This window comes from Hylobates moloch, unplaced genomic scaffold, assembly GCF_009828535.3.
Source record: "Hylobates moloch isolate HMO894 unplaced genomic scaffold, HMol_V3 SCAFFOLD_10, whole genome shotgun sequence".
Taxonomy (NCBI): Eukaryota; Metazoa; Chordata; class Mammalia; order Primates; family Hylobatidae; genus Hylobates; species Hylobates moloch.
In genome coordinates this window covers 16,267,991-16,284,826 of record NW_026652285.1, presented here as the reverse complement: position 1 = coordinate 16,284,826, position 16,836 = coordinate 16,267,991, and the positions used below count along the sequence as shown (strand labels likewise).

At 39.2% G+C, this 16,836-nt stretch overlaps 1 protein-coding gene across 11 annotated transcripts in view; it reads right to left on the bottom strand.

Moving 5' to 3' along the window:
- The window catches only part of SSH2 (slingshot protein phosphatase 2), a 313,558-nt gene that overhangs the window by 112,400 nt on the left and 184,322 nt on the right, over positions 1-16,836 (bottom strand). The window contains exon 1 of one of the 11 annotated variants that reach the window (XM_058444976.1): positions 1,737-1,833. The exons of the other annotated variants lie outside the window; for them this stretch is intronic. The gene's annotated coding sequence lies outside the window, so the exon portion shown is untranslated. Of the gene's footprint in view, positions 1-1,736; positions 1,834-16,836 lie in introns of those variants that run through there. 11 annotated transcript variants of the gene reach the window in all.

Here is a 16,836-nt window from a genome sequence, read left to right as displayed (position 1 = left end):
TTCTCAAGGCTTTCAAGACACAGAAAGGCTTTCTATGCCTTGAGAAAGCCCAGAAATTGCCAGCGCAAATAAGCAAATGGCAAGTTGGCAAAAATGGCACATAAAATGTGGTTGCTCACACTTCCAAAAATTCATAACTATGCATAGTAGGCTGCAGAAATCAGCCTTAGCAGCAAAGAATGGCTTAATGGGTTGAATTCTTGGCCCTCAGTGCACAAACAGTTAAACAGCACATTCATTTCACTAAATATCCAAGCCTCGGGCAGTGGTCTTCATCCCTAAACCTCCTAACAATCTCTTTATAATTAATTCAATAGGTACCTATACTAAAAGCAATTAGAAACTCTACTATTGCCTCTCAAACTTTTTCTTGAGAGTTACTACCTTAAATCATTTTTGCCTCCCTGGAATAGTTCAAGCACTAGCAATATTTTACCCTAATATAGCTTCATTTTATTACCACATAGGTTGTGCTGAGAAACACAAATATTCAGGCTTTATTGTAATATTCCAAGTTTTCTTTAAACAAATACCATTCTTGGAATATCACTCTAAGATTATTAAGAAGGAGAGGGTATTCAAAAGGCTGCATAATCCTTCTCAATAGAGAGAAAATATTAGCTCACATTCTCTCAGCTTGGGGAAATCATGAGTGATTGTTTAAAAATGGATAAATAAATCTCAGTGGTTAAGTTCAAAGAGCTTAAAAAGAGTTTACTTGGGTTTCTAAATCAAATACCTAAAGCAGTCTATTCAAGGTTCATAATTGGGGGTGGGGGAGATGTTGGGGTAAGGTCATTAGATTCCTTTGAGAATCAGATAAAAGCTATGGTCTTTTCCTCCAGAAAAAATTAATGTTCTACTCATATATAGGCCCACATTTGCATATTATTTCAGTGTATTCATGAATTTCCTGGTCCAAAACTCTGGACTAAAGGAACCTGATAAACGCCCTAAAGAAATTATGGGTAGGTAAGAATTCATAGTCTCCCCACTACTACCCCTCACTTTTTAATAGATAACAGCTCACCTTTAACAAGAGGCAAACACTGAATGATTTTTGCTTGGCTTTAATTTTGAAACCAGAGGAAACACAATGAATGGGAGTTTCACAGGTTCTTCTGTTAATACTGTGGACTCATTTTAAAGCATACTACAGGGCCAGGTGCAGTGGCTCATACCTGTAATCCCAGAACTTTGGGAGGCTGAGGCAGGCACATCACTGGAGGTCAGAAGTTTGAGACCAGCCTGCCCAACATGGTGAAACCCCATCTCTACTAAAAATACAAAAATTAGCTGGGCATGGTGGTGCATGCCTGTAATCCTGCTACTCAGGAGGCTTGAGACAGGAGAATCACTTGAACCTGGGAGGTGGAGGTTGCGGTGAGTCGAGATCGTGTCACTGCACTCCAGCCTGGACGACAGAGCAAGACTCTGTCTCAAAAAAAAAAAAAAAAAAAAAAAGTAAGTAAATAAAATAAAGCACACATCAGGCAAATCCTATCAAGACCCTCTACCTGTCCCATCATGCTGTCTCCTTCACTCCCCATTTCTGAAAAATACCTCTACAATAAACATTTCTAGCTTGTAATCCCAGCACTTTGGGAGGCTGAGGCAGGCAGATCACTTAAGCTCAGAAGTTTGAGACCAGCTTGGACAACGTGGAGAAACCCCATCTCTACCAAAGATACAAAAATTAGCTGGGTGTGGTGGTGCGTGCTTGAAATCCTAGCTACCTGTGAGGCTGAGGCACGAGAATCACTTGAATCCGGGAGGCAGAGGTTGCAGTGAGCCAAGATTGCACCACTGCTCTCCAGCCTGGATGACAGAGTGACACTATCTAAAAAAAAAAAAAAAAAATTCTATATTACAAAGATTCCCAAGCATTAAGTGAGAGTTGACTTACTGAAGCCCTACAGTACTAGACATAACAGGATTTCAGTATAATAAAGGATTTTGGATAAGATTTTGAAATTCATTAAAATTAAATCTGACCAGCAAATGAGGTTTTACACTTCTCTGAACCTGTTGGACACTCTAGAAATGTCAACAGCTACCCAGAGCATGCCATTTGATGACAGTACTTATTTTCCAGCAGTGTGAGAAATCTAAGATCTTATGCAAAAGTGATTCAGCATCAAAGGAAATGACTAGATTTAGGGCTTTACTGATCTTGATTTTATAATCCATGCTACATGGGAAAAAAGATTAAACATAAGGTATAACAGTTACTACAAAGGCTAATTTTTTGGCTGGGCGCGGTGGCTCACGCCTGTAATCCCAACACTTTGGGAGGCCAAGGTGGGTGGATCACAAGGTCAGGAGATCGAGACCATCCTGGCTAACATGGTGAAACCCTGTCTCTACTAAAAATATGAAAAATTCGCCAGGCGTGGCGGCATGCGCCTGCAGTCCTAGCTACTCAGGAGGCTGAGGCAGGAGAATTGCTTTAATCCAGGAGGCGGAGGTTGCAGTGAGTCAAGATCGCGCCACTGTACTCCAGCCTGGGTGACAGAGCAAGACTCTGTCTCAAAAAAAAAAAAAAGAAAAAAAAAGGGCCGGGCACGGTGGCTCACGCCTGTAATCCCAGCACTTTGGGAGGTCGAGGCAGGCAGATCACAAGGTCAGGAAATCGAGACCGTCCTGGCTAACACGGTGAAACCCTGCCTCTACTAAAAATACAAAAAATTAGCTGGGCATGGGGGCAGGCGCCTGTAGTCCCAGCTACTCAGGAGGCTGAGGCAGAAGAATGGCATGAACCCAGGAGGCGGAGCTTGCAGTGAGCCGAGATCGAGCCACTGCACTCCAGCCTCGGTGACAGAGCGAGACTCTCTCTCAAAAAAAAAAAAGGCTAATTTTTGTAACAGTTAACAATCCTCATCTATTTTCATTATGTCTATAAATGCAGTGGCCTTATATTATTTAGATTATCTGTTATATATACCTAAAAATCGACTTAAACATTTACATAAAATGTCTACACTTTCGTTTGTGGTTCAAGTAACAGTTTAACAGTCTTCTGACCATTTTCTCTGAAACAGTCTCTGCCTCCCAGCTTTCTTTCTGTCCTGCATTATTTTTTCTTTAGAGCTATATCAGCAGCCAATTATTTATTTATAATAATTTATTTACAATCTGGAATGTAAGATCTAGAGCTGTAACTTGGTATTTTTTTGTCCACTGATGCATTCCTAGTGCCTAGAACATGGTAGGTGACCAATAAATAAATGAATATTTACTAAGTAGGGATATGAAATTAACTACAGACAAATAAGGCACAGTACAAAAGCACGGGATATAAAGTTAGAAGACCTGAATTTCAGTCACTGCCCTTTCATCTTCAACAAGTCATTTAATCTCTTTGAACCTCAATCTTGTTCCTTTAAAACGATGCTGAAATACAACAACACAGGGTTATTCCAAGGGTTACTGCAAATAATAGAAGTGAAAATTTGTAGTATTACTCTAACCCAGCAGTTATTCTCAGAACACTAGCAAAAATTCCATAAAGTAGATTGATCTTGAGAAAGCAAGATATTCTGCCACCTTACCTTTGATCTTACAGAACAGTAAAGGCAGAAAGAAGTAGTTAGAAAAGTCACAGGCTTGAACTTCACTTACCAGCTGGCTGACCTTGAGAAAGTCTCTTTTTTATTTATTTATTTTATTATACTTTAAGTTCTAGGGTACATGTGCACAATGTGCAGGTTTGTTACATATGTATACATGTGCCATGCTGGTATGCTGCACCCATTAACTCGTCATTTACATTAGGTATATCCCCTAATGCTATCCCTCCCCTCTCCCCCGACCCCACAACGGGCCCTGGTGTGTGATGTTCCCCACCCTGTGTCCAAGTGTTCTTATTGTTCAATTCCCACCTATAATGGAGAACATGCGGTGTTTGGTTTTCTGCCGTTGTGATAGTTTGCTCAGAATGATGGTTTCCAGCTTCATCCATCTCCCTACAAAGGACATGAACTCATCCTTTTTATGGCATAGTATTCCATGGTGTATATGTGCCACATTTTCTTAATGCAGTCTATCATTGATGGACATTTGGGTTGGTTCCAAGTCTTTGCTATTGTGAATAGTGCCGCAATAAATATACGTGTGCATGTGTCTTTACAGCAGCATGATTTATAATCCTTTGGGTATATACCCAGTAATGGGATGCCTGGGGCAAATGGTATTTCTAGTTCTAGATCCTTGAGACCTTAAGAAAGTCTCTCAACCTCTCTGAGGCTTAATTTTCTTTCTTTCTTTTTTTTTTTGAGACAGAGTCTCGCTCTGTTGCCCAGGCTGGAGTGCAGTGCTGCAATCTTGGCTCACTGCAAACTCTGGCTTCCGGGTTCACGCCATTCTCCTGTCTCAGCCTCCCAAGTAGCTGGGACTATAGGCGCCTGCCACCATGCCCGGCTAATTTTTTTGTATTTTTAGTAGAGATGGGGTTTCCCTGTGTTAGCCAGGATGGTCTCGACCTCCTGACCTTGTGATCTGCCCGCCTCGGCCTCCCAAAGTGCTGGGATTACAGGCGTGAGCCACCGCCCCTGGCCTCTGAGGCTTAATTTTCTTATCTATAAGATGAGAGGAAAAAATACTAACTGCCTCAGAAGCCTAATTGTTTGAATCAAATGTTATATGAATTGTGAAAACACTTTTAAAACTATAATGTGATATATATATTTAATTAAATAATCACTTTCCTAAAAACAACACTCTAATCTTGATTGCTACACCAGCCAAACAGAAGGAAACACTATCGCAGAAGTTCTCACATGGACTAAGAAAATAAGTATACATACTCCTAATTCTTACTGCAGGTTCTCCAACTTTGGTAAGACGATAGACTACAACAAGAAAAGTTTTATAGGAAGATAAAAAATAGAGAAAACAGGGGTTCAGAAACAACATAAATAAGTAGCAGAGTTCTAATCGAATCCACTATCTATTTAACTTCACATCCTAGTCAGGGATGGACTTGTGACCTGTACAGGGTTTTGTGCTTGAAGGGTCCCAGAATTGGTTTAATGCTCTGCTGTCTTGAAATTCTTGTTTCTGAACAACAGCCCCTGCCTTTTCACTTTGCACTAGGCCCTGAAAATTATATGGCTATCCTGCTCACAATCTTTTTACTAGACTAGAGGATAAGGACAATAGCTTAGCTTAGTCTCTCAATGATTCTATATATAAGGGCCACTGCTAACTTAAAGGATATTCCCTAAAAAGGAAACTTTGAATCAGGCTGAAGATTATATACTTGTAGTATCTGAATTCTAAAGTTAGCTAAATACTTAGTAAAAGCCAATTTAATTAAAAAGTGTTAGCCCTAATAATAAATGCAAATATGACTTGCCTTTCTTTCCTAATGCTCCATCAGATCCTAATAGGGCAAAAGGTGATGTTAGTATATGAAATACCTGAATCTAATCTAATTGACTTTCCATTAAAAAACCCAATAAAAGGCCCTAGTGATTGTAGTTTACCTTTGGCTTTTTTATTTGATATCTGCGTTCTCACAGTAAGCAAAGCAACACTCACACAGAAACCATTTCTGGAGAGAAATCTCCAATACATCACAATTTAATTAAATTGCATCCTTTAAAAAAGTTTTCTTTTCTGCTCCTGCTGACTGCAGAAACAGCTAGTGATTTTTCTTTGACTGGAGCTGAAAGGCCAAAGCTGATGAACTGAACATCTCTCTGGCTGCAATTCAGTTTTTGATGCCTCCATGTCAAAACAACTGCTTTCTCCTTAAAGCTGGATTGACCTCACACTATCTATTTTGACCTCTGAACTCCTTACCAGTCACCTTTGGTCTCTGACAGTAGGTGGACAGGCCAACCACAGAGGTCCACTCTCCAGTGAACAAAGGCTTGCTATGTAAAACAGATGAGCTGCGGGCAGAGATCCGATCTGAAGAGAAGGTGCTGAACTCATCCTCTGTTCCAGCACCATGTTCAGAACTGCTGCCACTACAAAAAGTGAAACTTCACCCAAAAGCACTTTCCCTGTCTGTGATTTAAACACACACCTTCATTAAAGAAGCATTGCAATCTCAAAGAGACGCAGGCAACCAACACTACAGAAGCCAGCAGTAATAGACAAGAAACCTCCTTCCCATCTATTCTTTTTCTTTTATTTTATTACCCCTTTTTTTTCAGTAAATTTGCCATAGGTCCCTATGGACACTGTTTAGATCTGCTGGTGACATTTAAAGAAAGAGCCTTTGAGAAACATGCATACTTTTCTCTTTTCTCCTATATTCAATACTCATATAGCCTAAAAGATGGAAACTGGTTCAAGAATTTAAATGACTTGTTCCCTAAAAAGTTAATCTCCTCACCTTTGTGAAATATGTCAAGTGCTTTTTATAAATAAGGGCAGGAAATGCTAACTTCATAAGCATAGTCCTAGTCATTAAAATAATTTATTTGATCATCTTCTAAAATTTAAGTATGATAGTAAGACAATAATATGGGAAATCTCAATATACTTAACACTTCCTAAACAGCACAATGAAATGTTGTTCAAGGTCTGAATTAATTTGCTACAGGACCTAAGCAAGTCTGTTTGCTTATCTTTTGGCTTTAAAATTCTTTAAGTCTAAAATGGTGATAATTTTAGAATAAACTGACAATGTGGGGAACAAACTTAAATTCACAAACACTACCCATATGCTCAAAAACTCTCTGGGATAATTAGTTTCTTCATTGTAACTATTGATGTACTATTATTTCATTTTTCCATTAGTTCTACTCAAATAGCTCAAAAACTAAAGCATGTTTCACCAGTACTTAGGTATGAAACATGGTCTTGATAACAAAGACAAGTGAGAATCAATTTTTCTGGGTCTTCAAGTAGCTCAGGTGAACTGAAAGATAGAATCGTATTTTTAAAAACTTTTATTTATCATTTCAGAAGCATTAGAAATATGAATTACTACAACTGTTGATGGGAGTGTGGACTGGTCCAACTGGTGAGCAAACCAGCAGTCTGTATCAAAAGCCCTAGAAATATGTATGTCCTTTGTTCTAGCAATCCCAGAATTGACCTTTAGGATATGTCTTTTAGGGACATGGGCAAAGATTAAAGCATAAGGATGTTCATTCAGTGAGGTTTTGTTTATAACTGCAAAAAACTGGACATAATCAAAATGTTCAACCATCGGACTGAATATGAATCAGTCTTATGGAAAACAAACCAGTTAAAAGGATAGGAAAGAAATGCATTTGGGGACAATGGCAGGATGTTCTCAATATGCTGAAATGAAACTAATGAGGCTGCAAAGCAACAGACACAAAACAATCCCCCCCTCCTTTTTTTTGAGACGTTGTTTTGTTCTTGTTGCCCAGGCTGGAGTGCAGTGGCGTGATCTCAGCTCATTGCAACCTCCGCCTGCCGGTTTCAAGCTATTCTCCTGCCTCAGCCTGTGAGTAGCAGGGTTTTACAGGCGTCTGCCACCATGCCCAGCTACTTTTTGTATTTTTGGTAGAGACGGGGTTTCACCATGTTGGCCAGGCTGGTCTTGAATTCCTGACCTCGTGATTTGCCCGTCTAAGCTTCCCAAAGAGCTGGGATTACATGAGTGAGCCACCGTACCCGGCCGACAATCTCATTTTTTTTCTTTTTTTTTTTTTTGAGATGGAGTCTCGCTCTGTTGACCAGGCTGGAGTGCAGTGGTGCGATCTTGGCTCACTGCAACTTCCCCCTCCCGGGTTCAAGCGATTCTTCTGCCTCAGCCTTCCAAATAGCTGGGATTACAGGCACGTGCCACCATGCCCGACTAATTTTTTGTATTTTTAGTACAGACGGGGTTTCACCATGTTCAACAAGATGGTCTCGATCTCCTGACCTTGTGATCCGCCTGCCTCGGCCTCCCAAAGTGCTGGGATTACAGGTGTGAGCCACCGGCCCGGTTGCTTCACTGATAAGACTAGTTCCGTTAAAAACAAACAAACAATTTCTCCACATCCTCTCCAGCACCTGTTGTTTCCTGATTTTTTAATGATGGCCATTCTAACTGGTGTGAGATGGTATCTCACTGTGGTTTTGATTTGCATTTCTCTGATGGACAGTGATGATGAGCATTTCTTCATGTGTTTTTTGGCTGCATAAATGTCTTCTTTTGAGAAGTGTCTGTTCATGTCCTGCGCCCACTTTTTGATGGGGTTGTTTGTTTTTTTCTTGTAAATTTGTTTGAGTTCATTGTAGATTCTGGATATTAGCCCTTTGTCAGATGAGTAGGTTGCACATGTACCCTAAAACCTAAAGTATTAAAAAAAAAAAAAAAACAGGGAGTAGAAAAAAAAAAAATAAAATAAAAAAATAAATAAATAAAAAAAATAACTCACACCGTAGGTAAGGCAAACAACGAACTGGGAAAAGTATTTGTCATACATACAATAAACAAATATGATGATGAAAACAAACAAACAAACAAACACCACTCACCCAGGACAAGTTCTTTGTTTTTTGAGACAGGTTCTTGCTCTGTCACCTAGGCTGCAGTGCAGTGGCACAATCACAGCTCACTGAATCCTTGACCTCCTGGGCTCAAACAATCCTCCTGGGTCAGCCTCCTGGGTAGTTAGGACCAGAGGTATGTGCCACCACACCCAGCTTTTTTTTTTTTTTTAATTTTTTGTGGAGGTGAGGTCTCACTATGTTGCCCAGGCTGGTCTTGAACTCTTGGGCCCAAGCAGTTCTCCTACCTTAGTCTCCCAAAGTGCTGGTATTACAGACATGAGCCACTGTGCCTGGTTAGTTCATTTTTTGTTTTTTGAGATAGAGTCCCACTCTGTCACCCAGGCTGGAGTGCAGTGCCATGATCTCACCTCACTGCAACCTCTGCCTCCCAGGTTCAAACAATTCTCCTGCCTCAGCCTCCCGAGAAGCTAGGATTACAGACCTGCCCACCACGCCCAGCTAATTTTTTTATTTTTATTTTTAGTAGAGATGGGGTTTCACCATGTTGGCCAGGCTGGTCTGGAATTCCGGACCTCAAGTGATCCGCCGACCTCAGCCTCCCAAAGTTCTGGGGTTACAGGCGTGAGCCCCTGTGCCCGGACTTCTTTTGATTTTTTGAGACAGAGTCTCATTCTGTCGTCCAGGCTGGAGTTCAGTGGCGCGATCTCAGCTCACTGCAACCTCCGCCTCCCGGGTTCAAGGGATTCTCATGCCTCAGCCTCTCGTGTAGCTGGGATTACAGGCATGTCCCACCACGCTGAACTAATTTTTGTATTTTTAGTAGAGGCGAGGTTTCACTATGTTGGCCAGGATGGTCTTGAACTCCTGGCCTCAAGCAATCCAAAAGTGCTGGGATTACAGGCGTGACCACCACGCATAGCACAGAAGTTCATTTTTAAGCTGAGTTCATTATCAACTTTATTGTATATAACGGTAGAGAGTTTTTTTTTAAATGCCTATGGGATTCTCCATTTGGAAATTTCTCCTAAAGTTATTTATAAGATTGCCATAAAGAAGAGCACTGACATTCAATATTTATTTGTTGATTTTGATTCTAATTGAGGAAGAGACTAGATTTGTTTTTTTTTTTTTTAAGCGTAACAAACTTTTTCATTATGACACTATCATTTTCTGACCAATGGGGCATATGGCCTTACTGAGAATTTCTCCAAGCATCTAAAGCAGCAACAAAACAAGAAGAGAAAATTCCAGTAGAATGGGCATAGTAGACTACAATAACTGGGACTGACTATGGGAGAGCCACAGGGGTGAATAAGCCCTGGCACACTAATAACCAGGATTAAAGCATGTTCTTAATAGATGTACTCAAGCACTTCCAAGGGGAAACAATTAAAAAAGTATCATTAATGCAATAGTTTTTCATCTTTACATTAGAGATAACTAGCTAGTTTACTACATTATTCATTTTTAATTTTGAAAAAAATTATACTGGGTTTAAATTCATTTGGTTAGAATCACTAAATGTTACGAAATATGCAGTTTCTCTTACCTAGTTTCAGTATGCCATTTTTCTTGGCATAGGCATTATTAGGGCATAATTTCTAACTTTTTAGTAGCGGCAGTATCTCTTTTTTGACTCAATATCATTAAATTGTCATTTGGGCTTAATATAACATGGCATTTACATAGTTCTTGATCTTTACTGATAATGTATAATCACTGGCTTACTATTTGTATGGAAGATTCTCATATCCACTAGGGTGATTTTCATGTGTATTTGACTTAGAAACTAAAGAGTTGTACACTGCTTATATAGAACACTAAATACATTAAGCCATTAATTGGCAACTAGACCATTAAACTAGTAACCAAGCCAATAATAACAAGGAAAAATAGCTATCAGCACACCCTTCCCCTTATAGCTCACCCCACTGTAAATATTATAAGCCCTCTGTGTCATGGGAATAACCCTGCCTACCATGTGATGCTGATGTAATAATAATATCTAAAGCTAAGCACCTGGAGGAAGAAAAGAAAAGTTTTGCTTTGGATTACTTGAGTGTGTGTGTGTGTGTGTGTGTGTGTGTGTGTGTGTGTGTGTGTTTAAATAAACAAACCATAAAGCCACTAGCAGATAGTTTAATGATTTCTGCTCTTGTGTTGCCTATGGGGATTTCACATTGTGCTCACAGTCACTGGTACTGATTCAATAACAATGGCCTTGCAAAATTGGCAACCTTCCTAAATAAACTATGTAAAATCTGCAAACACTGGTTACTGTGCTATGTGCCTAGTAGATACTCTGGATGCTCTACCCATATGATATACCCAAAGTATGCTTAAAGTAATTTTCTTTTCTTTTTGTTTTTCTTTTTTTTTTTTTAAACAGAGTCTTTTTCTGTCACCCAGGCTGGAGTGCAGTGGCAGGATCTCAGCTCACTGCAACCTCTGCCTCCCGGGTTCAAGCAATTCTCATGCTTCAGCCTCCCAAGTAGCTGGGATTACAGGCGCCCGTCACCACACCCAGCTAATTTTTGTATTTTTAGTAGAGACGGGGTTTCACCATGTTGGCCAGGCTGGTCTTGAACTCCTGAACTCAAGTGACCCGCCTGCTTCGGCCTCTGAAAGTGCAGGGATTACAGGCGTGAGCCACTGCACCCAGCTACAATGATACCCTTCTGCTCTCTGAATTTCTAAAGCACAAATTGTACTGTTCATCTGACACTTGGCATGCAATAAATTGTGCTCTTATTTATCCTTTCATTGACGTCTTATTTCCTCAACAAACTGAGTATCCTGACTTCAGGAACCATGTCTTGTACTTCTTTTTTATCTCTTACTTCTTACACAGAATAGATGCAATTTAGGATAATGATGGAAATGACACAATGTTTACCATCTTGCTAGGGTGCCACTCTAATTCTTTCTCCTATAACCTGGCTCATATCAAAAGAGCAAAATGAGCAAAAATTTAAGCTACCATATCGTATTTAATCCTCATAGGTATTATAAGTTCCATTTTACTGATGAGGAAACTAAGGTTTAGGGTGATTATATAATATGTTCAAAGTCACACAGATAATAAATGATGAACTCTGGAGCTCAGGTCCATTTCATTTCAAACACTGCACTATTACTATTAGGTACAATAACAAATGGCAAGTAGTTATTCTGAATGTGTGACCCAATACATCTTTTAAGAGTTTTTAAAGAGAATGTTTAAGGAACGGGATACTTTAAGAATTAAGTGTGAGATTTTATTGAGGAGGGAAGGGCATCAGAGAGGTAGGATTAACACAATGATAGATATCAAGTCTGTTCAAAGGGACTTCAAAGAGGTTCAGTTTTATTTGTTGTTTGAATCCATTTATTTCACTCATCTCTTAGGAAGAGAGATTTACATTGAGAATTCACATCCCGCCACAGAAACCCCAACTTTTCAAACTAAAGCTCCCCCTAAAAATAGATGAGGCCAGGTGCGGTGGCTCATGCCTGTAATCCTAGCACTTTGGGAGGCTGAGGCAGGCAGATCACCTGAGGTCAGGAGTTCAACACCAGCTTTGCCAACATAGCAAAACTCCGTCTCTACTAAAAAAACAAAAATTAGCCGGGCGTGGTGGTGGGCACCTGTAATCCCAGCTACTAGGGAAGCTGAGGCAGGAGAATCCCTTGAACCCGGGAGGTGGAGGTTGCAGTGAGCCAAGATCATACCACTGCACTCCAGCCTGGGCGACAGAGTGAGACTCTGCCTCAAAAAAAAAGGAAAAAAAAAAAAGAAAAAATGATACAATTATGGGAAATTAAAACTTTTGATGTTCATGAGAACTGTGTATATTAACATTAAGAGAAAGAGTTAACTTAAAGGGACATGGGACAGAGGAGAGTCCTGAAGAAATGGCATCTCTCAAGAGCTCTGTTGTAAGTGCTATTTATTTAAAATCAGAGAAAAAACACTCTCATTCAATTTAGCCCTCATGGAGACTAACTGGTTTTTATGACACAAAATTCAGAGAACAGCAGAGACAAAAATGCACCGATAAGATGCTAAGCTCATAAACCTGACCAGCTTTTCGCCGGGGTGATGAAGTATGCTTAAAGTGTTGCTTAAGTTGCAAACAGATAAAGCCATATGTAGCATAAACTTTTCCACAGTCACTACAGAAGACAATCAATATAAAGTCCACAATTAGAATGCTCAGGACTTGAAATATCCTGTTATGGATCACAAATATCTATGTAAATTTTGATGGATAAATATTAAGTACAGATGATAAAAGTAACAACCATAACTGGAATTTTTATTGTTCTTTCTTGTGAATAATTGTCTCACGTGATATCCAAAATGTCCTGAAATGAGGCAGATACCATCCTCAAACAAACATATAAAACAAAGTTCATTACCAAAAAAAATCAAATAATTCTACTTCTTCTACCCTGGAAACCTAAACTGTTACAACTTTTTAAGAAAGCTTATAATTGGCTAATACTGAGGCTTCTCTTTAGAGGGGTCATACCCCTCTAAAAATAGATTAATGCAGAAAACACAAGTTGTTAAATTCACACAACATGCAAGAAGAGTGAGCCCAAATTTGCCCTTTGGTGTACAAAAATAACAATCTATTTATAAATTATTGGCTACATCCTTTCCAAATTACAGGAACACCTAAAAAGGCCTTGATGTTCTTAGCATATTTATTTAAGGTAAACTTAATTATGTTAGTTATACAGCAACCATACTGTATCATTCAACAATGCAAAGCTAACTCTAACCCTAACTAAAAATAGTTAGGATACTGATTTTTTCTTCCCACCTTAGAAATTGAAAAAGTATGTGAAAGATTCAGAAATTATGTGATAACATCTACATCACTGTTCTTTAGCCCCAAGGCAGTTTAACATATGGTAGATTAAGAGGACTCACATTTACTGGAAGGACCCAAGAACAGATGTGAGCAAGATGATCTACAGCAGTTTCAGCCTCTCTATCATTCTTAGACCCAACAGCACTTGGAAACAGAGACTGACAACATCTTTAGTTATTTAGCTTTGGGCAGTGTTTATCAGTGTTAAGTCTAGAGACATTTTCCAATTTCAGGAGTAAATATAGGTGAGCACAAAGGCAAATAGTAGTAATTTAGAAAAAAAAAAAAGAAATCCATTCTAGACTTATCAAAAAGAAATCTTGACTTGAGCACATCACTACCTCAACATTCTTGTTCATCTTCATTGTGCAGATTTACTTTTCAGTTAACTTGGCTAAGCATGATTCCAAGAAAGCCAAAGTTGAGAGCTCTTTTTTTGTAACCCTCAGTTATAGGTTAATTACTGCTCTGCTGATTTTAAACAATCACAAGTATGGATAAAGCCACAGAAAGTTACCACCAATAATAAAAACACAAATGTATCTTTATACTTTGACAGGGGATCATTAACTGCTCCTTCACATTTGAAGGCCATAACACCCACAAGATTCACTAGATGTAAACCAATTTGATCACTTTCTTAAAAATATTCAATTTTAAGGCTATATTCTCTAAGGATCAAAAATAACCACAAAAAGTCAGTATTAATTTAAAATCAAAGAGGCATCATCTCATACCTCTCTTAAATATTAATATTAGTCTCTTTATCCACCAAAAAGAGAAAAAAAAAGCCCTTAAGCCATAAATGAATGCCTGGTTTCAATTACTCAATTATCAATTACTCAGTTATGTTTGCCCATTTCTGTAGAAGACAAGATCTAGATTTTAAGAGCATCACAGATGATAATTACATTTATACAATGCGAACATGGAAATTTAAAAATGTGAATGGTAAAAAAAATTTCATAAAATAAAGAACACTTAGAATAAAACTTCTTGGTTCTAAGCTTTAAAATACAGATAATCCTACTACAGAGCTGTTTCAGAGCACAGAAAAAAATGAAAAACTACCCAAATCATTCTGTAAATCAGACATAAGCTGGACAAAGACAGCCAAGATTCAATAAATATTTAGATCCCTAAATGCAAAACCTTAAATATTTGTAAACCAAGCCTAGCCATATGTTAAATGAATAATGCAAAAAGGGTGTAGTTCAGTTACGTAAGGATGATCCAACTTCAATAATTCAATGTGTCATTACATTACCAGTAAAGGGGAAAATATTATTCCACAGATATAAAAAAGCAGTCAATAAAATTCAACTATACCTAACTGAAAAATCTTTGCAAATTAGCAATAGTAAGAAATGGCCTCAGCTTGATAAATGATCTATGCCAGAACGTACACCACACAGTATACTCATTTACAACACCTAAGAAGCCTTCTTTTCACATAAGCCCACTAGTATCGCACTACTTAACATTAGAAGGCCTAGCCAAAGCAATGAGAGTTATAAATACAGTCATGCATTACTTAATGACAGGAATACATTCTGAGAAATTCATCATTAGGCAAGTTTATCATTGTGTGAACATCATAGAGTATACTTTCACAAACCTAGATGGTACAGCCTACTACACACCTTCGCTGGCTATATGGGATAACCATATAGGTGAAAAACCTGTACAGCATGTTACTATACTGAATACTGTAGGCCAACTGTAACATAATGTTAAGTATTTGTATCTCTAAACATATCTACGCATAGAAAAGGCACAGTAAAAATGTGGTATAAAAGATAAAAAATGGTACACCTGTAAGGGGCACTTACAATCAATGGAGCTTGCAGGACTGGAAGTTGCTCTGGGTGAGTCAGTGAGGGAGTGGTGAGTGAATGTGAAGACCTAGGACATGACTGTAACTACTGCGGACTTTATAAACACCATACACTTAGGCTACACTGAATTTATTTAAAAAATTTACTTTTTCTTGTTTGTTTTTTGAGATGGAGTCTTACTCTGTTGCCAGGCTGGAGTGCAGCGGCGTGATCTCAGCTCACTGCAACCTCTGCCTCCTGGGCTCAAGAGATTCTTCTGCCTCAGTCTCCTGAGTAGCTGGGACTACAGGTGCCCGCCACCATGTCCGATCGATTTTTGAATTTTTAGTAGAGGCGAGGTTTCACCATGTTGGCCAGGCTAGTCTCAAACTTGAGGCTAGACCTCAAGTGATCTGCTCACCTTGGCCTCCCAAAATGCTGGGATTACAGGTGTTGAGCCATTGCACCCAGCCAAACTTTCTCTTTTTTCAGTAATAAATTAACTTTATCTTACAGTAACTTTTTTACTTTATAAACTTTATAATTATTTTAACTTTTTGGCTCCTTTGTAATAATACTTAGCTTAAAACACAGAAAAACTGGCCAGGAGGGGTGGCTCATACCTGTAATCCCAGCACTTTGGGAGGCCAAGGTGGGCGGATCACTTGAGGTTAGGAGTTCGAGACCAGTCTGGCCAACATGGCAAAACCCCATCTCTACTAAAAAATATACAAATTAGCCAGGTGTGGTGGCACACACCTGTAATCCCAGCTACTTGGAAGGCTGAGGCAGGAGAATCACTTGAACATAGGAGGCGGAGGTGGCAGTGAGCCAAGATCACGCCACTGCACTCCAGCATGGGCAACTGAGTGAGACTCCGTCTCAAAAAATAAATAAATAAATAAATAAATAAAAATAAAAAACAGAAAAATTGTACAAATATATAAAAATATTTTCTTTATACGCTCCTCCTCCTTCTTCTTCTAAGAGACAGGGTCTCCTCCATTGCCCAGGCTGCAGTGGCACAATCATAGCTCACTGCAGCTTCAAACTCCTGGGTTCAAGTGATCCTCCTGCCTCAGCCTCCAGAGTAGCTGGGATTATAGGCACAAGCTACTGTGCATGGCTGTATCTTTATTCCATAAGCTTTTCTATTTTTAAAATGTATTTTTTTGGCCGGGCGTGGTGGCTCATGCCTGTAATCTCAGCACTTTGGGAGGCTGAGGCGGGCAGATCACGAGGTCAAGAGATCGAGACCATCCTAGTCAACATGGTGAAACCCCATCTCTACCAAAAATACAGAGTAAAAAAAAAAAATACTTTTTTTTTTTTACTCTTGAAACTCTTTTGTTAAAGACACAAACACACACACTAGCTTAGGCCTAAAGAGTCAGGATCATCAAGATCATTGTTTTCCATCTCCATATCTTGCCACACTGGAAGGTCTTCAAGGGCAATAACATACATGGAGCTGTCATCTCCTATGATAACAATGTCTTCTTTTAGAATACTTCTTGAAGGACCTGACTGAGGCAGCTTTACAGTTAACTATTTTCTTCAAAGTAGAAAGAGAGTACACTGTAGGCCGGGCGCAGTGGCTCACGCCTGTAATCCCAGCACTTTGGGATGCCGAGGTGGGTGGATCACCTGAGGTCAGGAGATCGAGACCAGCCTGATCAACATAGTGAAACCCCATCTCTACTAAAAATACAAAAGTAGCCAGGCAT